Source organism: Hypanus sabinus, chromosome 5 (genome assembly GCF_030144855.1).
Source record: "Hypanus sabinus isolate sHypSab1 chromosome 5, sHypSab1.hap1, whole genome shotgun sequence".
NCBI classification, from domain to species: Eukaryota; Metazoa; Chordata; class Chondrichthyes; order Myliobatiformes; family Dasyatidae; genus Hypanus; species Hypanus sabinus.
The window spans coordinates 142034188-142062158 of NC_082710.1; positions in this window are offsets into that span (position 1 = coordinate 142034188).

Here is a 27971-nt window from a genome sequence, read left to right on the forward strand (position 1 = left end):
TTTCATGTTCTAACTAGCACAGACAGCTCATGTAACTGCAATACTTTTTCCTTATCTTTATTCAGCTCTTGTTCCTTGAAGTTAAAGTGGCAACTTGGTTTGAACAACAGAAGCCTGTCGTTCAAAGCCAAGGTGTTCCTATTAATAGCCTTCTGGTGTGCTCTGTAAACAAATACTTTAGCAGATTCTCGCTGTGTGTTCCCATCTGTTCTTATCATCTGTCAATGGTCATTGCCTCGTTAGCTTACTCTCAGCAGAGATGATTGAGACAGCCAAGTTCATAAGCTGTGACTGTTGCGGAAAATGCAGCTGGCATTAGTTCCTGCCTGGCCTTTCAAGAGAACGCTCCCAGTTTTAACCATTGACACAGATTGAAAGTAAAGAACAAGTGGCTCCTCCACCCTCTACTTTGTGGTCAAGTAATCTGCCCCTGCAGACGTGGTGAGAAGGTCCCCCGGTGGAGAAAAAGGTTAACTCTGTGAGAACTAACGTGAGGTGGGAGGTGGGGATGGAGCAGGGTGTTTGTAGGGGGGGGGGTGAAGGAATGCCATGCAATGTTCAGGATGAGGGTAAAGAGAAAGAAAACAGGAACTGAGTGTTTCCACAAACATCCATGGTCTCATGACCTCCTCTATCCATTGAGTAAACTGGTATCAGATGCACTGATGTACAGTGAAGAACGGTTTTGCATGTTGTGCACACAGCTAATTTCATCACAACTTTGAAGAAGTACAACTATAACAAAATGCAGAATCGTGCAGGCAGATGACATGGTGCAAGGCCATGACCAGGAAGATTATGAGATCATGAGTCCATTTTATCATACTAGTGAACCATTCAATAGGCTTTTTTAAAAATATTTTTATTCTTTTTTCTACAAACAAACAAAATACAGCACATCCACAAAAACCACAACCTTAACAAAATCAAATTAAATATTGAGCAGCAAAAGGGAGGAAAAAATAAAGACAAAAGTAAACATACACAGCAGAAGTGCACCACACCCAAAAACCTCACAATACAGCCATGTTCTCACACTTATTGGCTGAAGATAGGGAGCTTGTTGCTCCAAGGATGGCTATGAGCAGGTCCAGTTCCCACTGCTTCCTATAAGCCTCAGAGAAACAGAGAAAAATACTTTTCCAGTATGCATAAAGCTTACAACATGACCAGAATGAATGTGACAAGTTACTGTTCTCAGATTTACATTGATTACAAACTGGTGAAACATCAGGATAGAAGCTGTGCAACTTTTCTTTGGAACAATGGAGTCTACGTATTGTTTTAAACTGTATAAGTCTAAGTCTGACATTGACCGAACAATCAATGGGCTTTTAACAGCAGGTTAGAAGTTTTCCTTGAGTCTGATGGTTGATGCTTCCTGGCTTTTGTATCTTTTGCCCGAGAGGAGAGAGGAGAGAGGAGAGCAGAGGTGGGTGGTGTTTGGGTTTCTATTGTCTACTTTACCGAGGTATCAAGAAGTGGAGACAGAGTTCACAGAGAGGAGATTGGTTTACATGATGTGCTGAGCTGCATCCTTAGCTTTCCACAGCTTCCTGCAGTCACGGGTCAACCAATAGCCATACCAAGCCATGGTGCATCTGGATAGGATGGTCTCCATGGTGCTTCCATAAAAATTGGAGAAATTCAATGGGGAGGGACGGAATTTCTTTAGCCTCCAGAGGATGTGGATGCACTGTTGTACATTCACGGCTGAGGCATCTAAGTGGTGATATTTACTCCTAGGAACTCCTCTCAACCTCAGTGCCATTGATGTCAACAGGAGTGCAGGTGAAACACCCACTTCTTGAAGACACTGACACATTCTTTTGTTTGGCTGACATTGAGGGAAATGTTATTACCATGACTCCATGACTGTGGTCCATCAGTCAGGAGGTCAGGGTTCCACTTGCAAAAGGAGGTCTGGTTCTGAGGTCTTGGAGTTTAGTGATGTATTAGCTTGCATTTCTGCTATTCAAGATGGAGTTGTAGTCAATAAGTAGACTAACTCTGTGCCTTAGATCATATATGTCTTTACTGTCCAGAAGCTCATAAGATGTGTGTAGGACCAGCAGAAAGGATCGACCATTGATTTGTTTCAGCAGAAGGTGAATTGCAGTGGGCTGAGGTTATATGTATGCAAGAGTTAATGCATGTTGTGACCAGCCTCTCAAAGCACTCATGATGTTGGATGTCAGTGCCACCAGGCAGAAGACATGAAGGCACATTAACTTGTTTTTTGCTTTGGTACCAGAATGACAGCGGTCTTTTTAATGCAGATGGGAACCTCAGACTGAAGCAGGAAGAAATTAAAATTGTCTGAAAATGCCTCTGACAGGTCATCTGCACAGAGCCTAAGGATACAGCCAGGGTCTCCAACTGGGCCAGATGCTTGCCATAGGTTCACCCTCTGGAAGACTGATCTGATGCCCGCAACGATAACTGTGGGTTCAGGTGCATTGTAGGGTGGTGAAATTCCATCCCCTTTTTGTTCAAATTGTGCAGTGAATGTGTTAAGTTCATTGGGAAAGGATTGTTGTTGTCGGCAATGTTACCCAACTTCACTTTGTAGCTTCACTGTTGTAATGCCTTTGTAGCACTGTTCCAGGTGAATGACCTTTAATCGGAGTGTTGTTCTGTGAGCATTCTCCAATTCTGTACATGAATCATTTTAAAAATAAGCAACAGGACTCCAAAATTGGATTTCAAATCTGCAATCAACTGGGGTCAAAAGAAATATTTTTAAATGCAGTGCTTTCCTTAAATCACTATTTCAGACAATGAAGTATTGATGTTGCATTGAAGTTCAGTGTCAGAACAAGTCAAATTAACCAAACATATGACTAAAAATCTTCCAAAAATAAGGAAAGAAATCAAACTGGCATCTTTCCAATGTTAAGCACAGTGTAAACTTTGCTTCTTCTGGTACATAATAGAACTCCATTGTGTTTCAGAGGTATTTCAAGATTTCAGTATTCCACTCTGTCCATGATTATAACTATCTCGTTAAATATATGAATATACCAGTGGGGATAGATACCAGAAAATATACAAAGACAATAAAATGATTTAGCTATGATAAAATAACTCAAGTTAATGTCATGATCATGGGAGAACACACATCAGTCCTCACTGAGGGATCAACAATAGAAAGGGTGAGTAGGTTAAAGTTTCTGCGTGTCAACCACAGGAAAGGCATGGTAAAAGCTATACTTCAAGGGTACAATTTAATGTCAGAGAAGTGTATACAACATATATCCTGAAATGCTCTTTCCTCACCAGGACTTTGAAGGAATTTGGTATGTCACCAAAGATGCCAGCAAATTTCTACAGATGTACAGTTGACACATTTGGATTGATTGCATCATCAGCTGGAATGGGCTCTCCAATGCTCAGGACCAATAGGAGCTGCTCTAGCAGCATCATCAACACTAGTCTCCCTACTGCCGTGGTTATCTTCAAAAGGCAGTGCTTCAAGAAGGTGGCATCTGTTATTCAGGACCCTAACCATCCAAGATTTGTCCTCTTGCATCACTATCATCAGGGAGGAGGAACAGGGAGCATGAAGGCATACATTCAACATTTTAAGAACAGTTTCTTCCCCTCCACCAACAGATTCGTGACATATATGGATCCATGAATACTGCATCACTATTTTGCTCTCATTTTAAACTATTTCTTTTTTGAATATTTCTTGTTATATTTTACAGTAATTCTTATGTATTGCACTGTATGCTGTTGCAAAACATTAAATTTCATGTCGTACTTCAATGATAATAAACCTGGTTCTGATTCTGAGACTAAGGTAACTGAAAAACTGAGACATTAACCTGAAATGAGTTCTGTTTCTCTTTCTACAAATACTATCAGAGCTACGGAGTATTTCTAACATCTGTCTTTATTTGAGTGATTTTAACTCAATGCTTCTAGCCTTCTGTCTTAACATGGACTTGCTAAACTTGTTCTCAACCCTAATTTCATAACATATCTAGACCTGCTTCCTGAGATGGATGCTAAAGGTGAAGTTATATTCAGAGAAAAAAATATATAGTCAAAGAGTTATTGAGTCATAGAACACTACAGCACAGAAACAGACCCTTCACCCCATCTAGTCCATGCCAAACTAATACTTTGCCTAGTCCCACGGACTTGTACCCAAACCATTGCACCTTCCATGCCCCAAACATCCATGTACCTATCCAAATTTCTCTTAAATATTCAAATTGAACCTGATCCACCACTTCAGCTGGCAGTTCATTCCACACTCTCACCACCCTCTGAGTGAAGAAGTACCCTCTCATATTCCCCTTAAATATTTCACCTTTCACCATTAGCTCATGACCTCTAGTTCTAGTCTCACCTAACCTCAGTGGAAAAAGCCTGCTTGCATTTACCCATCTAAACCTCTTATAATTTTGTGTATCTCTATTGAATCTCCTCGCAATCTTCTACACTCTAGGGAATAAAGTCCTAACCTATTCAAACTCCCTAAAATCAGGTCCTCAAGTCCCGGCAACATCCTTCTAAATTTTCTCTGCATTCCTTCAGTCTTATTGATATCTTTCCTGTAGATGCAATCGTGTTAGAAATTTTGAGAATCCTGTAGTATTTTTTCTATTTCTCCATAAATATGACCAAAAATATGATCATACCTTCACACAAGTCCTAAAACTAGATAAAGAGAACCTAGCAACACACACAAAATGCTGGTGGAACGCAGCAGGCCAGGCAGCATCTATAGCATCTCCCTATAGATGCTGCCTGGCCTGCTGCGTTCCACCAGCATTTTGTGTGTGTTGCTTGAATTTCCAGCATCTGCAGATTTCCTCGTGTTTGCCTTTAAAGAGAACCTAATTAAATAAATAACACAGACTGGAGAAGTATGGAGATTTTGGAGAGTTATGGGGCTGAAGGAGATTATGGGGTAGGAAGGGCAAAGTTATAAAAGGATACGCAAAAGAGCATTAAAAGATTAAAAATGACATGTTCCTTAACTGGAGTCCAACATGCAAGTAATCACAAAAGAACATGAGAGTAAAAGGAGGCCGCAGAGCCCTCAAGCCTGTCCCAAAATTGAAAATAATTATGACTCATTTGCTCCAGATCTGAATTCCTGCATTAATTTAACAAAGGCCTTAATTCCCATTCACCACTGGGTCAAATATGCTTCCCTCCTCTAGGTCATTAATGTAAATAGCAAACAGCTATTTAAGAACCATTCCTTTAGGTCACTCCACCTGAGGGAGTGAAAAGGGCCCATTTATTCTAACTGCACCTCACACAAGATGCTGGAGAAACTCAGCAGGTCAGGTAGAATCAATGGAGAAGAATAAAAGGTCAATGTTTGGGAATGAGACTGATGCACCATAAACAACTCTCGGAGATGTGAGGCGAGATATAGGCTTTTATTAGCTGGAAGAGAGCAGTCAGCAGCGAGATCATCACACAACATCCTGGAGACTGAGGGAGGAGCAGTGCCTCCAATCGCCTTTAAACCGGGGTCTGTGGGAGGAGCCACAGGAGCAGTCAGCCGGGGGGGGGTGGGGGGGGGGTGTCCAGACAGGTATATGTAGTTCACCACAGAGACCCAGCTCTGCTTTCAGAGTGTTTTCAGTCCATGCCAGCATCCTTTCACCCTTCCTGAACTTTTAATTTATACACCAGCATTTTATAGGCAAATTCCTCGATGCAAAGTCTAAATACCCTCATTAAAACATAGCCTCTAGATTTTTGATTAGTAAGGATGTCAAAGGTTACAAGGAAAAGGCAGGAGAATGAGGTTGTGAGGGAAAATAATCTGTTATAATGCACTGACCTAATTCTGCACCTATGTCTTATCGCCTTAATAGCTTTCAGAATATAGAAGTGAGGTAACGCCTTTGAGAAGGATAAAGAATAGATGAGCAATGAGCTATGGAAAGGAATGAGGATCCTGGAGAACATCTACAAAAATCTGTGAAGTTGGCAGGACAGCAAGAAAGTGTAGGACAGCTTTGACTAAAGTGTAGAGTACAAGAAGGGGGAGTTCATGCTAGAACTGTGCAAATCTTTGGGCCACAGCTTGAGTACTGTGTAGAGTTCAGTGTAGAGTTATTCTGCTGTAATAGTAGGATGTAATAGTATCAACAAAACCGGATATTTACACTACAACCCTTTCTCCAGCTCAGTGATATAAACAGTGCAGTGTGAGTGAGACTTGAGTTTGAGTTAGAACACAAGCAAGATGATCTAGAAGTTATAGAGAATAAGTGAAGGTAATATATCTAGAAACACAGTGGAATAGTTGTGTCAAGTGCATAATTGTTGGCTGCATTATTCAGGCCTTGCTCTCTCACAGAGATGCATTCTCAATACATCTGTATCCACCAGTTGTCATAGACGATGATGTCAATGCACATTACGCTTACTTGAAGATCTCACAGATTTCAGGGTAACCCTTTCTACCTGTGCACACATCCAGTGAAAGTGACCAAAAATGGCATTACATTTCTAGAATGAAAAGCAGTAACTTGGAAGGTTATTTCATGTCCAACTTCATCAATTATTTTGTGTCCCAAAAACATAGCCTTTCTTAGTGTCACTGACATAATCTGCCACAGTCACCGACCTTTTTCTTTGCAGTCAGTGGTTCCGATCTATTCTCACATGTCATTCAATGAATTTTGCATAACCTGTGCTTTGAGAAAGTCTCCTGTGAAGCAGTGAGCCACCAGATACATCTCTATGACAGAGACTGTCAGCGTCTTTTGATGTAATTTTACCCACACTCTGAGCTTCCCAAAGGTCAATGCATTAAGATTAACTTTGATCATAAGGTTATCCTGAAAGATCAACTTCCTAAGAGACATTCAGCAAAAGGAACTAAGAGTAATAATGTTTGCACCTTTCCCTCCATTAGAAATACACTAAAGCTAAATGCACATTAAAAGCTAAGTGCACATTGCATTTGCCCAGTCAGGCAAACTAAATAAAAAGTCAAGTCAAGTCAAGAAATGTTTCTCTCTCCTCGAATGCTGCATGACCAGCTGAGTACTTTCAACATTTTTTCATTTTAAGTTCAAAATTTTAGTTTTGGTAATCTTATATTTTCAGATTGAAATCTTCCCTTTATTAAAGTCATAGAGTCATACATCATGGAAACAGACCCATTGGCCCACTAATTCTACACTGATTATCAAACACTCATTCATATGTATCTACAGTAACCCAATTTTCAATCACCCCATTTCAACACAATCACTCTTCTACACACGAGAGCAAGGGTTCCCAACCTTTTTATGCCATAGACACCAGGTTGGGAACCCCTGCATTAGAGGCAACTTGCAGTGGCCAATTAACTTACCAAGCACTCTATACATCTGTAGGATGTGGGAGGAGAAGAGAGCAGCTCCTATCCTGCAGTCATTAGACTCTTATGCAGACATCTTGTATGATGAAGGTGAACTATTCATTTCCCAATCTACCCTGTCTAGGCCCTCGCACTGTATTTGTCTACCCACACGTCACTTTCTCTGGAGTGCCAGCATTATAGTCTGCAATCTGTGCTCTTCTTACTATTTCAATATATTCATGTATGGATGGCATGCAGATTAAAAGCTTGTCACTGTTTATTATGTGATAATAATAAACCAAATACCAATACCAAACCAGAATACCTGGCGGAATCTCTCAGGTTCAAAGTGGGAATGTGTAAACACCACACAGACAGCAGTGGAGGCCAATTGAACCAAGGTCACTGGAGGGCGAAGCAATGTTTCTACCAGCTGTTGGGTTCTCTGCAGGTTTGAAGACGAAGAGCTAAGCTTACCAAAACTTATAGGTTCTGAAAGTTCCAGAAAGATCCTGATAGGGTGAATGGGAGAGGCTGTTTTACCTGACATGGTGTTTCAGACCTGTTGCTGACCTCTTGGAATAAAGGGATGACTTTTTAAGATGGAGGAATCTTAGGAGGTCATGAACCTTTGGAATTATTGATCCTAGAGAGCAAAGGGGGCTGTTTTATTGGAAAACAACAACACATCAGACATGTTTTGAGGGTCCTGCAGTTCCCAGAAAAGCTTAATCAGAACCCAAAGAGCTAGAGTGTAAGCAAGTCACCCTCAACCCCGAGGAGAAGCCTCAAGAGAGATTGAATAAATATGGCTGAAATGGTTGAACGTTTTGGATCACAGAGTACTCAAGGATTATGGGTATCAGGTAAAAGAGATGACAAGAGATTTAATCATTTTCAAAAAAGAATATCATCTTGAGGAACCATGTACAGTTACTCCGATATGTTATGCTCCTTTCTTTAAGAGGCTCTGGTAAGCTCACCTCCACTACTGCTATGAGGGAGGGAATTACAAGGATTCACCATGCAAAGCAAGTCATTCAAACTTGAATGAACTTATACAAATGTACTATTGAAAATATCCTGACTGGGTTGCACCATGGTCTCGACTGCTAATTCAAATGCACAGGAACATAAGAAGCTGCAAAGAGTCGTAGACTCTACCCAAAACATCATGGCACGTCCCTCCTCACCACTGATAGTTCCTACAGGAGGTGCTGCCTCAAGAAGGAAACATCTATCATCAAAAATCTTCAATAGCTGGGCATGCCATCTTCTCGTAACAGAATCATGAGGTCCCACACCACCAAGTTCAGGAACAGCTTCTTCTCTTCAACCATTTGGTTCTTGAACCAACCAGCACAACCCTACTCATTACATCAGTATAATGACACTATGATCATCTTGTAGCAAAAAGGAAGTTTTTTTTCCAAGTTGTTCTTTCCTGTAAAATTTTGCATAATTGAAAAAGAGCATTTGAAGGCTCTGGGCCTAGAATTCAGAAGAAAGAGGGGGAATCTCATTGAAACCTATTGAATTTTGAAAGGCCTCAATAGAGTAGATGTGGGGAGTTTAAGACCAAAAGATGCAGCCTCAGCATAGAGGGGTGTCCATTTAGAATGGAGATGAGGAGGAATTTCTTTAGCCAGGAAGTAGTGAATCTATGGAATTTGTTGCTACAGGTAGCTGTGGAGGCAAGGGTATTAGGTATATTTAAGAAAGAGGCTAATAGATTCCTGATTAGAAAGGGCATGAAGGGATACAGGAAGAAAGCAAGAGATTGGGGCTGAGTGGGAAATGGATCAGTCATGATGGAGTAGACTCAAATGGCCAGATGGCCTACCTCTGTTCTGATATCTTATGGTCTTATAATCTTTTCTGTTTTTCTTGTGAATGTTGCATTTTCGAATGCTATGTGGACGTGATGTTGCTGCAAGTAAGTTTTTTTACACTGCACCAATGCATACATGCACTTGTGCACATGACAATAAACTTGACTGCAGTTTTGACTTCAACAATGATCACTCAGAAAGCTTTAAACATTTCCCTGCGTCGTGTGTAATTTTTGTATTTAAATGTATCAGTTTGCTTTTCGTACTTCCGAAAACCAGTCATTCCAAAACTTTGCCGTGAGTTGTGTGCATTTCCAGGGGGGAAAAAAAAACATGTGGAAGTAACTGGGATTATAAGCACATTTACCCCTAGATCTATCTTGCAGCTGGATGTTTGCACATACAGGAAGTGATTGATACCTTCGGAAGCATAATACATAAATGGAAAAGGACTGGAGATCATTAGCTTGCAGCTGTTGAGTGATTAACAACACCATTTTATGCAGGTTAATGTCCACAGCAGTCAGAATGTTTTCATCCTGCACCAGACATCTGTGCAAGTTTCATTTTACAGAGAAGTCGTGATAGGTCTCCTACAGCTCTTGGCCACCTTCTTCAACTCTGACTAATGACACAAATCAAGTTAATGTGACATGGGCAATGGCAGAACACAAATACAGTCGTGGCCAGGCAGCCACTAGGGTCATTACTGAGCATGCAATTGGCATCCTCAAATAGTTCTTCTGATGCACAGGGAGGCAACAGGGAGAATTGGAAATGCACAAAGCTTCCTATGCTAATTGTGGCAGTGCAAAATCTTTCTCCCACTCTAACAGCAGAAGAAGAAAGCGAGAAATGGAAAGGTTACTGAGCAGGTGGAAATTGGAGTAAATAGGGATTAAACGATGCCGATTTTCTTAAAGTATGTATTTTGCAAGAGAAGTCCACTGTACCACCCATTTCGTACATGGCCAAACCCAACCAGGCCCATGGGATTTGACAGCAGCAGACAGATATTCTGAAGCAGCAAGTCCTCCTGACAAACGAGCCATTGGTAATGAATGGTCTTTATCCAAGGGCACTAGAAAGTGAAATAAGATTTGTTGGAAATCATTATGAAGTAGTCTTTGCATACTGGGGAAGTACCTGACAATTAGAAGCAATCTGACATTTAGACTGTAACTAAAATGTATTCAACCTGTCACATTACTAAGCCTCAGGTTCTGTTGCAAATACAAATCAGGCATCTATAAAGGTCACCTCTTACAGATACCATGACCTGAAGTGGGAAACTTACAGCCAAGCCTTGCATTTGTATAGCAACACAAAGAGGAGACAGTCATACAACTGGAACACTACTTAATGCTAACACCCTCCAGGACCTCTGCACTCTATTACACAGTACTTTCTTCAGCCCAGCTGCTCTCTGAGATATCCACACTCCTCCAGTACTGACCTGCCTCCATTTCCAGACTGGCAGGTCTCTGAGATAACCACATTCCTCCTGAGCTAATTTATCTTGATTTCCAGCCTGGCAGCTCTTTGAGATATCCACACTCCTCCAGTGCAGATCTGTCTCAATTTCCAGCCTCGTCGCTCTCTGAAATATCCACTCCTCCAGGACTGATGTGTCTCGATTTCCAGCCTGGCATTCTTCCAGTGCTGATCTGTCTTGAATTCCAAATTTCCATTACTGCCTACTCTACCTTCAGCTGTCTGAGCCCTTATCTTAAAATTCCCTTCTCAACCTCTCCTATTTTCTTTAATAAGTTCTTTTTAATTTAATTCTTTGACCAAAATTTAAAATTGGCATTGTGATTCTCAGATGTAGCATGCTGAAACGGGAATATTTAATCATATCCTTTGAACTGTGCTGCAACCAGGCCACCCTGAATGTGCTCTGAAAGTCAATAAATTACAAAACTGTGGTGGTATGGTTTCCACATGGACTAGTTTTGTGTATTTACTGACTCACAGGCAAGCTCAACTTTGAGACATCCTTTGGAAGTTTCCTGACTGACTGCAACTGGTACAGCAACTCAAATGCACAGCAATGGAAGAAGCTCCAGAGAGGAGAGGATTCTGGCCAGAACATCACATACACATCCCTTCCCACTCGCGGTAGTAGCTACAGGAGGTGTTGCCTCAAGAAGGCAATATCTATCATCAGTGTTCCCCATCATTCAGGCGAGGCCGTCTTCTCACAGCTACTGTTGAGCAGGAGGTAGGGAACCCTGAAGTCCACAGAACCCAGGTTCTAGAAGAACTACATTCCTTCATCCACTTGGTTCTTAAACCAACCGGCACAACCCTAATATCTCCAGTTTATAAACACTATGGCCATCTGGATCACTTTGCACTAAATGGGCTTCTTTTTGTTCTAATTACCTTCTTTCTTGTAAAATTGTGAATAATTTTTGGTTAATTTTTGTGTCCTTTGTCATGAATGATGCTCATCTGATGCCTTATGCCTGTAATGCTGCAACAAGCATCTTTTTCATTGCATGTGTATATACGAGGGGTGATTGATAAGTTTGTGGCCTATGGTAGAAGGAGATGAGTTATACAGCTCTCGTTACATGCATGTGCAGTTAAAATCTTTGAGTGATTATGCACAAGGTTTGAAGTTAATAACTCATCTCCTTCTACCTTAGGCCATGAGCTTATCAATCATGTCTCATATAACCACTTCTGGAGGTCCAAGGTGCTGACTTCGACAAAGAAGGGATCTGAATGCTCCACGACCGCTGGACTAAGTGTGTAAATGTAGGAGGGGACGATGTTGAAAAATAAATGTGCTACGTTTTCTAAAATTGACTCCTTCTACCTTAGGCCACAAACTTATCAATCACCCCTCATACATGTATGTGTGCATAAGATAATGAGACTAACTTTGAAAAACTGATCTTGTTGTTTGCCCAGGAAGTCATGCATTCAGTGAGAAGCAGGTTAGGGACATGAGCACCACTGAGGTAGTGCTCAGGATTTCAGATTCCTTGGGATCATTTTGTCACAAGAATCACCCCTCGTAATGATGAGCAGACAGAATCTGTAATTACTGACAACTAGTTTGATTGTCTCAGTGGAAGAACACATTAACTTGCACAGTCATACCTGTGTTCACCTGTAAAGTTTTCCAGACCTTCCCTGTACAGTCAAAGAATAGAAAATATACAGAAATACCAGTTAGAAAGGGGTTTCTGCTGCCGGCCATATGTTCCTCATAGTCCCATTTTGAATCTCCATGTCCATGGGGCACCTCACATCCATGATAGTTGGTCTCTGGAGAGTTATCACTATCTTGTATCTGAAAACTTCTGCTTTTACATCCATTCCTTACTAGCTGAAATGTTACATTCCAATGTCATTGGCTGTGGGTCATGTGCCTGACCTTTAACACCTTTTTATTGGCTCTGCTCCAAGCCAGCATCCTTTTATTGCCCTCTTCCCAGTGAGTGACATTTGGTAATTTATGGCTCTTTGTTCTCAATCAGCAACCAGCTCAAATCACTTAGGGCAGAGACAGACCCCAACAGTCACAAACCTGCATGTTATATCCAACCAAAGAACACCTTGCAAATAATTTCTTACTTGGAAATGATCCCAAGCCCAGCAGGCTACCTGAGGCACCTTTGTGTCCACTTCAAAACACTGATCAAGCTAAGCAATAAGCTCACAAAATGGAGGACATAAAACAGTTCCACAAAATGGCAGCCTCTATTCCCGAGCACTTGGCAAGAACAGAGACAATTGGTCTGCCAGCTTCCACTGTCCCTGATTCATTAAGATTCACTGATCTGTAGAATGTAGTTCCTTCTGGCCGACAGATTTCAGTGCAAGAGTCCCACGGAAAAGTAAGTTAGTGAACAGAGAAGATCCTTCCATCTTATATCCGCTGAATGACTGTTTGTATTGAGGTGATTGAACAAATGCTTCATACATCTGTGGCCACGGTCTCTGAGTGCCTCTCCAACCACAGTAGTCAGCTTTTGTTTAAGTGTCTATTTTGCTACTACAGATTGCCATTTCAAAGGAAATATTCTGCAGGAGTAAGGTACTAGTGGGATTAGACATGGCCACCAGTATACTCTGTCAGATCAATTTTATTTCATGGACAACATGCTGTAAGTGTACTTTGGGATTTTATTTTTGCAAGGTTGCATGTTATTTTTACTATTTAATGGTCTTTTTCAGTTACTAAGCAAATCATTCATGTTGACCACAGTGAGACTGATAGTGTTAGATAACACATTTGATTTACAAACACTGGCACACCCTATGGGAGAAATATGTATTAAGTATTACAGCAGAAACAAGAAGATGGTTATTTGTATAGATGAATAATACATCTCACACTCAGGTTCCTGATGGCTTCAGTCAGCCTAACAGAATAATATACTTTTGCTGTCATACTGTGACTTAGGAAATCCAGGAATGGGAAAACACAATGTTTCTGAATCTTTGGCTCACTCTACACTTGACATTTCAAGATAATGTGGCGACCCACTTCCTAGCGCACTCGAACCGGCTCACAAATACCCAGCGCGCCGGCATAAAGGCCAGTCCCAAAAGGGCGCCAGGTCTGCTTCACTAACAAAGGGAAAAGCTCACGCGGGACTGTAAATACGTGCCTCCAACAGCATCCGCGCCCGGGGAGGGCGGGATCAGGGAGGCTTTAAAGCGAAGCCGCGAAGTTGGAGTAAAATCTTCTTTAACTGCAATTTACCGACTCCGTGTCGTTATTTCAGCACTGCGCGTAGCACACCGCTACAATAATCTGCTTATCACTATTTTATATCTTTTATACACTGTTATAAGAAATGAAGAAGTAAATTTTGACTAGAATGTGGATTCTATGAGGATTGGTATGCATTCCTTCGTCTTACCCTTCCTGAAGTCCACAATCAGCTCTTTTGTCTTACTGAATTTGAGTGCTAGGTTGTTGCTGTGGCACCACTCCACTAGTTGTCATATCTCACTCCTGTACGCCCTCTCATCACCACCTGAGACTCTACCAACAATGGCTGTATCATCAGCAAATTTATAGATGGTATTTGAGCTATGCCTAGCCACAGTCTAGAAAGTAGAGCAGTGGGCTAAGCACACACCCCTGAGGTGCGCCAGTGTTGACCGTCAGCAAGGAGGATATGTTTCTTTTCTTTCTTTGCCAATCTTTTTATTGATATCAACATATTACAATAACAAAAATTGATACATAATTTTACATAATTATTGGCATTACAAAATTAAAAGTTAACATAAAAGGATATATAAACAATAGGTATAAAAAAGTAAGTCTCCCGAAATCATACACGATTCAAATATAATGTGTATAAGACAAGAAAACTAGGTATAACAATATGAAAAAAAAAAACAGAAAAAGAAGAAAAAAAATTAAACCCCAAACAAAAATAGAAAAAAAGAAACTACTCTAACAAGCTAACCACTAACTAAAAAAAAGAGAAAGAAAAAGAAACATGGGCTATCTATAACATCTGAGAAAAGAAAAAGAATCATAAGTGTCATCAGCTCCGATCCTCTCTACATGTATATAATCAGAAGCAGAAAGAAATAGGTTTGGAAGAAGGTCAAATTACATCATATGAAGATATTGAATAAATGGCCTCCAAGTCTTTTCAAATTTAATAGAAGGATCATATATGACGCTGCTAATTTTTTCCAAATTTAAACATAACATAGTTTGAGAAAACCAATGAAATGTGGAAGGGGGATTAATCTCTTTCCAATTCAACAAAATAGATATTTTAGCCATCAATGTAAGAAATGTAATCATCCGACAAGCAGAAGGAGATAAATGAATTGACTCTTTCAGGATATGTTACCACCGATCTGCACGGGTTGTGGTCTTCTGGTTAGGAAGTCGAGGATCCAATTGCAGAGGGAGGTACAGAGGCCCAGGTTCTGCAACTTCTCAATCAGGAATGTGGGAATGATGGTATTAATTGCTGAGCTACAGTCGATGAACAGCATCCTGACATCAGTGTTTGTGTTGTCCAGGTGATCTAAAGCCATAGGGAGGACTATTGAGATTGGTCTGCCATTGACCTACTGTGGCAATCGGCAAATTGCAATGGGTCCAAGTCTATGAAGAGTAAGGGTTTCAGTTTGTCTACTGTATACATTCTCAGATATTAAATTGACCCATGGAACTATTGAACCATAGATTTCTAATTCTACCTTTCAACTGTTAATTTCTTAATAAGAAGTTTTACCGGATGCCAATATTTTTGTTAATTTCCGACTTCTGCCCATCCAGATATTGAGGCAGTTGAAGGTCAACCAGGCTGGTAGAGATGATATCCGGAGATTTACTTTTCAGAAGGACATTCTTTGAAGCTCAATCCCAAAGGTCTGTAGCATTTGGAACTCACTTTTGCTGTGGATTGCAATCCAGAAAATCAAATGCACAGAATGGAAGAACACTGCCTTCACTCGGAGATCTGGTATGGAACCAAACACTCCTGAAAGTTTCTACAGATGTACAGCAAAGAGCATTTGGACTGGTTAAGTTACAGTCTGGTATGGAGGCTTCAGTGCGTAGGGTCCAAAGAGGCAGTGGAGGGTTGTGGACTCAGGCAGCTTTATCATGGGCACAACACTCCCTGCTGTTTAGGGTATTATCAAGAGACAGTGCCTCAAGAAAACAGCATACCCCTCTTCTCGGTATTACCATCAGGGAGGAAGTACAGGGGCATAAAGACTCACATTCAACAATTCAGTAACCTCGTTATTCTTTTTTATCGACTCTGTTTATTTAGTTTATAATTTGTAGTAATTGTACCTTTGCTCTGTACTGCTGCTGCAAAAACTACAAATTTCATGTTGAGAAACTGGAGAATAATATAGAGGGGGATGTCAAAGCTAAGTCTTTTATTAAGGTAGTAAGAATGTGTGGAGCGCTCTGCCAGTAGTGGTGGCAGAGGTAGATAACTAAGGGAAATTTAAAAATCTCTTGGATCGGCACCTGGAAGGATACCCATAGATTTGGTTTTCTTTGGAAAAAATATGTTAGAAATGGAGGGCTATGTAGGAGGGAAGGGTTAGATTGATCCTAGAGTAGGTTATAACATTGACACAACATGGTGGGATGAATGGCCTGAACTATGCTTTGGTATGTTCTATGTAACTACCTGTTACTTGTTGATGTATTCATATGAGGGATTGTAATTTACTTACATTAATGTCGTACAGGTAGAAATCTGGCATGTTGTGCTTGGTCTTCTCCTGACATGTCTTGAAACTGGCACCATTAGTTTTCAGAATGACCTCCAGAGCATTCTGGTAGAAGCAAAGCTTTTCAGTTTGGACAAATTTTGACATACAGAATAAAACCTCACTCTCACATCAGTTATGTGAAATAAATAAATAAACACACATTGAAGTGCGTAGGGGAAATGAACTAGCTTGCTAAGGGCAATGACCACAGGCTGCCATTTCACAGCAAGAGGTCACTAAAGGCATTTGCTGTGGAAACAGGCAAGGCAATCTTCTCTTTTAAAACTTGCAGTTGCTGGTTCTCTGCGGGAGGCCACTTAAGGTTTGTGCAGAACGAACGAGCGAGCCCTGAGGTTAGGTCTATGTTTAAGTCGGGGGTTCGCAGGGCAATTTCAGTGTTCAAGCATTGATCAGTCCCAAGGATGCTGGACTAGAGCATTTCAATCTGTATTTCAGATCACTGGCTAAGCTCCTGAAGCATAAAACATTAACCACACTTTACAGCGGAACAAGTGCATTATAAAGTAGCATTAAGTCATCTCCCTTGAGAAGAGAAGGCTGTAGAGGAGCACTGACAAGATGACAAGATGATTTTTGTACACTGAGTTTGCGGAGTTACTCTTAGTTTCACCAAGTAATGATAGGAAATGTTGGGCTGATTGTTTCCCTATCATGAAACCTAGACCAATAATTCATTACTAGAAAAGAAAGGCAAAACTTTACCTACAATAAGACTGGACTTTGTGACTACAGGTGAGAACCTTCAGTTATCCAGTCTTCACTCCCTGTAACCTTGTGTATGAACCATCTGGTCTCCCCAGCTGCTAAAGGGTAATGTTCTGTTCCTCTTTCTCATTACTGCTGCTTCATCACTGTCCGATTTCTGGCGGGGCAGATGTGTACGAACAGGGAGGAACAGAAGAGTAAAGTTAATCTGTGGAGGCTCGCCCAAGTCACTGCGATGGCTTAAGGAGGGGGTCCAGGGTGTAGGGTCAGGAGGAATACTCACACGCATTAGGAGAACTAAAACAGGTTGAATGCACCTAGTGATTACAACCAGTGACAAGACTGGTAAAGACATTTATTCACTGGTAAATGAGATTAATTCTCCCTCCTAAGGTTTCATTGATAACTGCGATGTTACGTTTTGCTGGTGTCATCTTCCATTCATTGGCATTCACTTTTAGAATGTTTGCTTTTAAGTGCTTTTAATACAGTTGTGAGTATTTGCACCAGATTTCATTGATAAGAAAAGACCAGTAGGATTGGCCCTATTTTGTGAAGCAAAACTGTATGTGTTTAGTTATCTGTTAATTGGCTTATCATTGTCACAATTTACTGATAAAGTAAAAAGCAGTGTGTCTGCATGCCATCCAGCCAGATTATTCCATGCATCAGAACACTGAGGTAGTACAAAGAGAAAAGCATTAAATAATGCAGAATATAGTATTATGGTTGTCGAGAAACTGCAATGCAGGCAGACAATAAGGTGCAAGACTCACAACAAGGCAGACTGAAAGATCACTAGTCCATCTTTAACATGTAAGAGGGTAATTCAAGAGCCTTACAACAATTGGACAGAAGCTGTCCTTGAGTCTGTTGGTATGTGTTCTCAAGTTTTGTATCCTCTCCCTGATGGGAGGGAGAAGAAGAAAGATTGTTTGGGTGGGAGGGGCATTTGATTACATTGACTGCTTTCCCCAAGCAGTGGGAAGTATAGACAGAGTCAGTGGAGGCTGGTCTTCCTGATTGATTGGGTTTTCTTCACAATTTCATGGTTTCAAGCAGAGCATCTGCCATAACAAGCTGTATTTCAAGCATTCAGATAGAAAACTTCCCCTGGTCGATAAAAATTCATGAGGATCGTCAGGGAGATTGCAGAGAAATCTTAATCTTGTCAGGAACTGGAGGCAGTAGGGTGCTTTCTTGGCAGTGGGATCTGTGTGGGTGGACCAGGATAAATGTTATGACAGACCAGAGCAAAGTCCAATGTTGAAAATACAAGAGGCCATGTCATTCCCTCACTTTACAACCAGTGAAGATTTTGGAACTGAAGTTGGTGTTGTATGGATGGTATGACAGTGAAGCCTATTGGGCAAAGCAAGCTCCCACAGACAGCAAAGCAATGATGACCAGATCCCTTCCATTGATTTGACTGAATGGGAGCTATTTGCTAGGACACGGAAGAGAGGTCCTTTGTTCACCTCCATAAATGTACCCTGGGATACTTCATATCCACTTTAATGAGCAGAAAGTGCCTTGTTTAGTGGCTCAGCTGACAGAACAGTACTACACTGGAGACTCAAAAGCAAATATAGAAATAGAGGTTAAGAACAGTCTCCTTGTCTCCTCCTTCATTCAGTAAGATTACAGCTGATATTCTACCCCAGAATCAGTTCTCTGCACTGTCTCAATGTCCCAATTCCCTTAATTGCTTCCAGTTTCCCAATAATATCACAATACTGCCTGAAATTTAACTGAATAGCCTCCTCCTGATGTAGGACAACAACGGAACTAGAAGCAGGAGTAAGCCTATTATCCCAAACAGTTTGAAATGTTGAACTTGTATCTCAGTATAACTTTGCTGTGTGAACTTTACTTCACTTGATTCTTTTAATACCCTATAATCTATTGACATATTTTATAATTCTGATCTCCTGGGCTATGATTTCTGAATCCATCATCATACTTCCAATGTTACTGTAACACCCTGGGAAAGGTTTCACTGCTAATGTAATGGTTTCTCTGTAGCAGCAGTGTTTGGATTATGACTAGAGATAATGGGGCTTTGGAATATGCGCCATCCAATGAAGGCAGTGTGTTGTTTTGTTCTGTGCCTGAGACCGAGGTGATCTGGGTCTTTTGTTCAGTGGAAGATGAAGAGAGAAGGTGCCAGAGAAGAGAGGTCGTAGTCACCAGAAAGGAGTGGGCTTGGAATGGGTCTGGGGGTCGATGAAGCCTGGAGAAATCAATGGAGGACCAGTAGAAGGGAAGCATGAGCTCCAATGTGAACATTAGACTGACTCATTAAAATGGGGCTTTTTCTTTTTGTTTTACTTTACTAACCCTTTAGTCAAATTAAGAATTACAAAGCTGAACTGTTTAATTGCATGTGGCGTACTGTCTGTTCATTTGTGGTGCTGATTTGTAACAGGGTAAAGGCTGATTTATACTTGTGCGTCACATCGATGTTGTAGGTAGCGCGTACCCTACGCAAATCGTCAAATCTACCTGCCAACATGCGAAAATGTTTGAAATGCATTCCTCGTCCATGTCTCTCATGAAGAAACTCAACACAGTGGCATAGAAACCCCACCGCCAGCTAGCGTTTTGGTGCACGCAAACGCACGCTCTCTACAGCGTAGAGCGACGCAGAAGTGGAAATCAGAGTTACGGCATAGACTGCGGCATAGCCCGGAAGCACAAGTATAAATCAGCCTTAACACATCACGCAACATCCACACTAGCAGCAAGTTTTTGCACCTTAGATCTCACACATTTGGTGGGGCCAGAGACCGTCTTCCCTAGACCAACGCCACCAGCCGAACCCGAGGGTTTCATTACTCTGTACTGTAATACACACAATTCTGAATAATTTTGATCCGGATAACAGATATTTCAGGATTTTGATGTCTTTTGTCCACAGGATGCAAGGGCTCTGGAGAGGATCCTGACAGATGTCATCGACCTTCCGGTTGTGCCCTATGGTAGATTCTCATGTGCTGTTGTATCAAACTTTGACCAGAGCACTTTTGGAGTATATCTGAAGTTCTGATTGCAGTTTTACAGGGAGGATGTGGGAGATTTAGAGAGGCCACAGAACAGGTTCAGCAGGGTGTTGCCTAGACTAGAGAGGATTAACCAAGAGAGAGTTTGGTTAAAATTGGATTGCTTAATCTAGAGCCTCAGAGGCGGAGGGGAAACCTGATACAAGTGCATCAACAATTATGAGAGGTATAGGGAGACACAGTCTTCTTCCAGAGGTAGAAATCTCAAAGGACATGGGCTTAAAATGAAAGGGAGAAATTTTAAAGATGATTAATGACTTACTTTTTGTCACAGAGAGCAGAAGGTGCCTGGTTGCTACTGGGAAAATGGTGGAAAAGGAGGTAGAATAGCAACATGTAAGAGGGATTGAATGGCTGAATTACTTATTTGTTTGTTTAGTTATTTATAAATACAACACAGAACAGGACATTCGGGCTCAATGAGCTCCACTGCCCAGCAACCCACTTATTTAACCCTAGTCTAATCACAGGATGATGTACAATGACCAATTAACCCACTAACCAGTACAGCTTTGGACTGTGGGAGGAAACTGGAGCCTCCGGAGTAGGCCCATGCACTCACAGGAAGAATGCACAAACTCCCTTACAGAGGACGCTGGAATCGAACTCCAAACTCTGACACCCCAAGCTGTAAGAGCATAGCTCTAACTGCTATGCTGCCATGGCACCCCACTGTAGAACATGAATAAGGAATGGAAAGACGTAGATCATGCAGAGGCAGATAGGATTACTTGAGGGTGGCACAGCCCCAGACGACTGATGGGCCTGCTTTAGGTTGGACTGTTCTATATTTCAGCAATACTGTAAGAGGTCACTTGTGTCTGGTCATATCTCAGCTGACATTCTGAAGATGATTTTCAAATGGAAAATAATTCCAATTTGGAATGACCAAACACTGCACTTAATTTACATCAGACAATCTAGCCTCTTAGGGATTCAGCATTCTTTCTTTAGAATGCCAGCACCAAGATTGGCATATAGTTTCACCAATCAAAGAATGGCCTGAGTGGTGATCATTGAGTTCTCATTACTTTAGTTCTTCATTCATAGAATCCAAATGGTTCCTGACAATGCTGGCATTTATTCTTCAACTCTAATTGCCCATAACCTAAGGTCAGGGTAGATGTGGGGATAGTAATGGGCTAGACTGAGTTATGATGGTTGATTCCCTATCCTGATTGTTATTAGCTGAACCACACGGGGCTTTGTAATAATCCAGTAATTTCATGCCGACTGCAAGGTTTTTGAATCCTTTTCCAAATTTTAATTACTTGGACTCGAAATATCCAGTTAGCGTGCTGGGATTTGAACTCATGTCACTGTATCATTGATGCAGTCTTCTAGTGACGAGTTTAGCAATTCAACCAAGATGCCACCGTTCTCATGAATATGTAGCCAGGCTGTCTAAAATAAGGTTCAGCAGATGGTCTGCTACAGCATTTCAAATGCTCAAGAACGTACGAAGCTGCAGAGAGTAGTGGACTGAGCCCAGTGCATCACCGGCAAATCCCTCTCCATAATCAATAGTATCTATCAGCAAAGATCCCCATCATCCAGGCCATGCTATTTTCTCACAGCTAACATCAGGCAGGAGGTACAGAAACCTGAAGTCCCACATTACCAGTTTCAAGACCAGCTACTTCTCTTCAGCCACTGACAAAACCATGATCTCTGAAGTTTAGCAACACTGTGAACACCTTGAGCAACACAAACAAGGTCTTGGAAGAAGTCAGCAGGTCAGGCAGCATCTGTGGAGGGAAATAAATAATTAATATTTCCCTCCATTGACGCTACCTAACTTCCAGAGTTCCTCCAGCATTTTGTGTGTGTTACTCAAGATTTCCAACATCTGCAGAATCTCTTGTGACTATGATCACCTTGATCACTTTGCACTAAAATGGGCATTTTTTCTTCTGTGTTCTTTCCTGTAAAATTTATGTTTTCCTTATGAATGCTGATTGTCTGATGCTATGTATTGTTCCTATGATAATGCTCAAGTAAGTTTTTCATTGCACACTTGCATACATGTACTTGTGTATATGACAATAAATTCAACTTTGACTTTAAACACGAAGTGATTGACATGGCAAATTTCCTAAATAACAGCCAAGGTACATGGTCAGTATTTGCTAATGTATGGGATTTCACTATGCATATGTTACTTAGCCACATTCCTGTGCATTTAAAGTATTTTGAGTTTCAGATCTTTAGGAAGTTCAAGCTTACATCAAATCATGCCTTAATGTTCTAAAGTAAGGACATGTTCAGCATAGCTTTGTGGGCCGAAGGGCCTGAATTGTGCTATAGGTTTTCTATGTTTCTATGATGTGATTCTGTACTGACATTGCTAATTTTGGGATCGCTCCCTGGATAATTGAATTGAATTGACTTTATTACTTACATCCTTCATATATATGAGGAGTAAAAATCTTTATGTTACGTCTCCACCTAAATGTGCAATGTGCAATTTATAGTAATTTGTAATAAATAGTATGTACAACAGGACAGTCACTGTAACATAGAGTACACTCAAATCAGCCTGAGTTCATCAGTCTGATGGCCTGGTGGAAGAAGCTGTCCCAGAGCCTGTTAGCCCTGGCTTTTATGCTGCAGTGCCATTTCCCGGATCTCAGCAGCTGGAACAGTTTGTGGTTGGGGTGAGTTGGGCTTCCAATGATCTTTTGGGCCCTTTTTACACACCTATCTTTGTAAATATCCTGAAAAGTGGGAAGTTCACATCAACAGTTGTGCAGGGCTGTCCACACCACTCTCTGCAGAGTCCTGCGACTGAGGGAATTAAGTTCCCATACCAGGCAGTGATGCAGCCAGTCAGGATGCTCTCAATTGTGCCCCTGTAGAAAGTTCTTAGAATTTGGGAGGCCATACCAACTTCTTCAACTGTCTGAGATGAAAGAGATGCTGTTGTGCCTTTTTCATCACACAGCTGGTATGTATAGACCACGTGAGATCCTTGGTGATGTAAGAAATTGCCAAATGAATTGCAAAATTCTTAAGAAACAACACTATACAAGACAAAGCAGCCCACTTGATCAAAGCCCCATCCACCTCTTTAAACATTCATCCTTTGATTCATGGTGCAGTGTCTGCTATCTACACCAGCTACAAAATATACTGGAGATACAAGAGACTTCCATCGATGAAGTCTGGAGCAGCCAACAATCTGATGGAAGTATGCAGCAGGTCGGCAGCAACTGTGCAAGGAGGGGAACTGTTGATGTTTCAGGTCAAAACTGTATATCAGGACTCTTTATAACCTACACAAAGGATTTTGCCAATGCTGAAAATTTACAGCAACACAGGCAAAATGCTGGAGGTCAGGCAGCATCTATAGAAATGAATAAATAATCGATATTTCGGTCCAAGACGCTACTTCAGGACTCTATACCATGCCTCCATTTGTGTTGTCACTTTCAGCGAGCAATGGACTTGCACCCCAATTTTCCTTAGTATATCAATTCTCTAAGTATCCAAGTGTACTTTCAACTTGCATTTGACCATGCTGACAATTTCCTTTCTCCTACAGATATTGCTCAGCATGCTGAGTTCCTCCAACAGTTTGTTTATTGCTATAAAATACACTACATTTACTGATTTAAGCTACTCAGACAGAATCTCCCAGATCTGTGACCTGGACCAGCTAGAAATACAAGGGCGGGAGGTGCAGGTTCCCCTCCAAGTCATGCACCATCTCAACTACGAAAATACATTGTTCCTCGGACTAAATCCTGGAACTCCCTTCCTAGTAGCACATTAAAAAGACTTCAGTGACTCAGAAGGTGTTTGTCTGAAAGATAATAAGAGATGTGCAATAAAGTTGGATTTGCCAGCGATGCTACGTACCCAAGAAATTAAAACAATCACTAACTTTACCTTTATGAAAGTGTGCCTTTATAGCAAGTGTCATTAGATAATATGGCATTAGTATTGTGGTGAACTACATATACCTGTCTGGACACGCTCCCCCCCCCCCACCCCCGCTGACTGCTCTTGTGGCTCCTCCCACTGACCGTGGCTCCTCCCACAGACCCCGGTATAAAGGCGATTGGAGCCTGGGCCCTGCCCTCAGTCTCCAGGATGTAGTATGGTGGTCAATTGCTGCTTTTTCTTTCTTCCAGCCAATAAAAGCCAATATCTCGCCTCACATCTCGGAGAGTTATTGGTGGTGCATCAAGTATCATTAGTGTTTCACCCATCTGTAGATACCTTTGTACATATTTACTTAATGGACTGAGAGTTTGGTTAGAAACTTCCCGTTCTTGTTGTATGCCCTTGAACCATTGGTAATGCCTCAAAATCAAAGATGTGGCTATCCCTCCACTCTACTACAAATGGCAGACTTTGAACTTGCATATAATTGCAAATGGCTTGGTATCTTCTGTAGCAAATTGTTCATTAATCTTCCCACTTCAGTCTTGAGAGAAAACAGTTGGTCTCATTAAAAATTTCCGTGAAAGATGCAAGGGTAGGGAGTTTATAGAAATCCACCAATGAAATTGAATTTTACTTCTGGATTTTTAGTTAAAAGACTTGTTAAATTGTAGCAAAACCAATATTGCCATTGGGAAATGATACTGCCAATCAAGACACCAACTCCACAGTTTGTGTCATTTGCTTACTGGAGGTGAAGTGCCATGAAGTGCTGGGCTTTTTCAGAATGACAGGGAGTGAACATGAATTCAGCAATTTAAATCCCAAGAACAACCAACCCAGCTCACTCACTTTCAGTTCCCAGAAATATTTCTCCTGCTGTTGTAACTAAGATAAGAAATCAGTATCCATCATCAAGGAACCCCACCACCTAGAACATGCTCTCTTCCCACTGCTGCCATCAGGAAGAAGGTACTGGGGCCTCAGGATTCAAACCACTTGGTTCAGGAACAGCTTGTACCTCTCAGCCATCAGGGTCTTGTACCAAAGGAGATAATATCACTTAACTTCACTTGCCCCATCATTGCAACGTTCCCACAACCTATGGACTCACTTTCAAGGACTCTTCATCTCGTGTTCTCAATGTTTATTGTTTATTTATTATTATTATTTCCTTCTTGTTATATTTGCACAGTTTGTTGCCTTTTGCACCCTGGCTGAATGTTCAAGTTGGTGCAGTCTTTCATTGATTCTATTATGGTTATTATTCAATTATGGAGTTAGTGAGTATGCCTGCAAGAAAATGAATCTCAGGGTTGTATATGGTGACATATATGTACTTTGATAATAAATTAAGATTGAACTTTGAACTGAAATGCCAAGCAATGAATGTTCTTCTACCCAGCATCTTGTTAGCAAAAGTACAGTTGCTGGAGAACAAAATTGAAGACTAAGGGCAAGATTACTGTATTGGAGGGAAATGAGGAATTGCTGTCTTCTCTCCTTCACAGAGTCATGGCTCACTCTGAACAGACCAGATCCAGCAATCAAACCTGAGGGCTTGTCGATGCACAGGATGGACTGACCTGCTGATTCAGAGAAGGCAGAAGGTTCCATGGTAAACCCTGTGGTACTTGGACACACTCTTGTTTCCCCCATCCTAGAACAACTAATGATTAACTGTTGACCATTCTATTTACCAAGAAAGTTCTCCTCCATGATCTTGACAATGGGTTACACATGGCCAAAAGTCAATGTTAACCAGGCTCTCGTGATATTGAAATCTGCCATCACCAAGCAAGAAATAGCCTACCCTCAAGAATTTCAAATTGCTTGATGAAATCTCAGCCCAATTATCATGAGCATTTAACCTGAACCACTGGTGGTCCCAACACACTCTGATTTACCTCAATTAGGAAAGCCTACCATTCCATGTCTAGAACACATTTCATGAAATCTGATCACTTGGCTGTCCTTCTCCTACCTCCACACAAGCAGAGGCTAAAGAGCACGACTCCAGAGGTAAGGATAACAAAGAGGTGGTTAGAAGAGGGAGAGGGGCAGCCACAGGATCACTTCAAGTTGGTGAACTCAAGAACTCACCAGAAGATCTGAAAGAATGCATCTTGATTGTCACAACGTTTATCAAAACAATCGTTGTTGAGTGTGTCCCCACATAACCATTCAGTCTTCCCAACCAGAAGCCCTGGATGAGCCATGAGATAAGCAGCCTGCTGGAGGCCAGATCAACAGCATTCAGGTCTGGTGACCAAATGGAATACAAGTGGCCCAGGTACAGTCTCAGGAAAGCTACTTCACGTGCTAGATGGCAACTCTGGACCAAACTCGAATGCATGACAGCTGTGGCAAGGCTTGAGTTTATTACCTCTTACATAGTGAAACCAAGTGAGACAGGTAGCAACAAAGATTCACTTCCAGATGAGCACAGTGTCTCTTTGCCCTCACTTTGACCACCAAATCTTAGCGGAACCTTCATGAACTTCCAGAGCCCCCGATGACCCTGTGATTTCACTTGCTGAGAGTGACATGAGAGCATCCTTCAGGAGAGTGAACCCACAGAAACCATCCGACGCAAGTGGGGAACCCGGTCGAGTACTAAAGGCCTTTGCTGAACCAACTGGCTGTGGTGTTCATGAATATCTTTATTCTCTCGCTTCAGCTGCCTAAGGTACCCACATGCATCAAACACGCTTCAGTTATAGTCTAAGATGAACGTGTTAACATGCCTCAATGACTGTCATCCAGTAACACTTACATCCAAAGTGATGACGTGCTTTGAGAGGTTGATGATAAAACATAGCAACTCCTGCCTGAGATGCAACTTGGATTCACTCCAATTTGCCTACTGGAGCAACATATCCACAGCAGATGTCATTTCATTGGCCCTTCACTCAATCCTTGAATACCTGGACAACAAAGGTGCATACATCAGGATCATCTTTATTAACTACAACTCAGGATTCACCACTGCCATCCTCTCAAAATTAATCAATAAGCTACAAGTCCTTGGCCTCAATACTTCCCTGTGCAATTGGATCCTCTTTTTCATTATTTGCAAACTACAGGCAGTTCAGATTGGCGACAACATCTCCCCCACAATCTCCATCAGCACAAGTACACCACCCCCTGCTCTACTCACTTTATAATTATGACTGTGATTCTAGGCACAGCTCAATGCCAAGTTCAAGTCTGCTGACAACACCACTGTCATTAGTCGAATCACATGTGGCTGATGTGATCAACAACACATCAACAACCTTTCACATAACGTCAGCAAGAGCAAGGTGCTGATTATAGACTTCAGGAGGAGGAAACCAGAGGTCCATAGGTCATCAGGGGATCAGAGGTGGAGAAGGTCAGCAACTTTAAATTCCTCAGCTTTATCATTCCAGAGGATCTGTCCTGGGCCTAGCACATACAATTACAAAGAAAGAAGCACGGCAGAATTCCTTCAAAGTTTGTGAAGGTTCAACAGGACATCTAAAACTCTAGATATGTGGTGAACAGTTTATTGATTGGTTGTATCACAACTTGGCATGGAAACACCAACACTCTTGAATGGAAAATAATATAAAAAGTCATGGATACAGCCCAGTCCATCATGGGTAAAGCCCCCACCCCCACCACTGAACACATCTATATGAAACGCTGTCACAGGAAGGCACCAATCATCTTCAAAGTCCCCAACATGTTGTTGCTGCTGCCGTCAGGAAGAGTGTATAGGAACCTCAGGACTCACACTACTACCATGTTCAGGAAGTTATTAACTCTCACCATCAGGCTCTTGAACCAGAAGGGGTAACTTTACTCATCTTCACTCGCCTCATCACTGAACTTTTCTCACAAACTATGGACTCACTTCCAAGGACTCCTCAT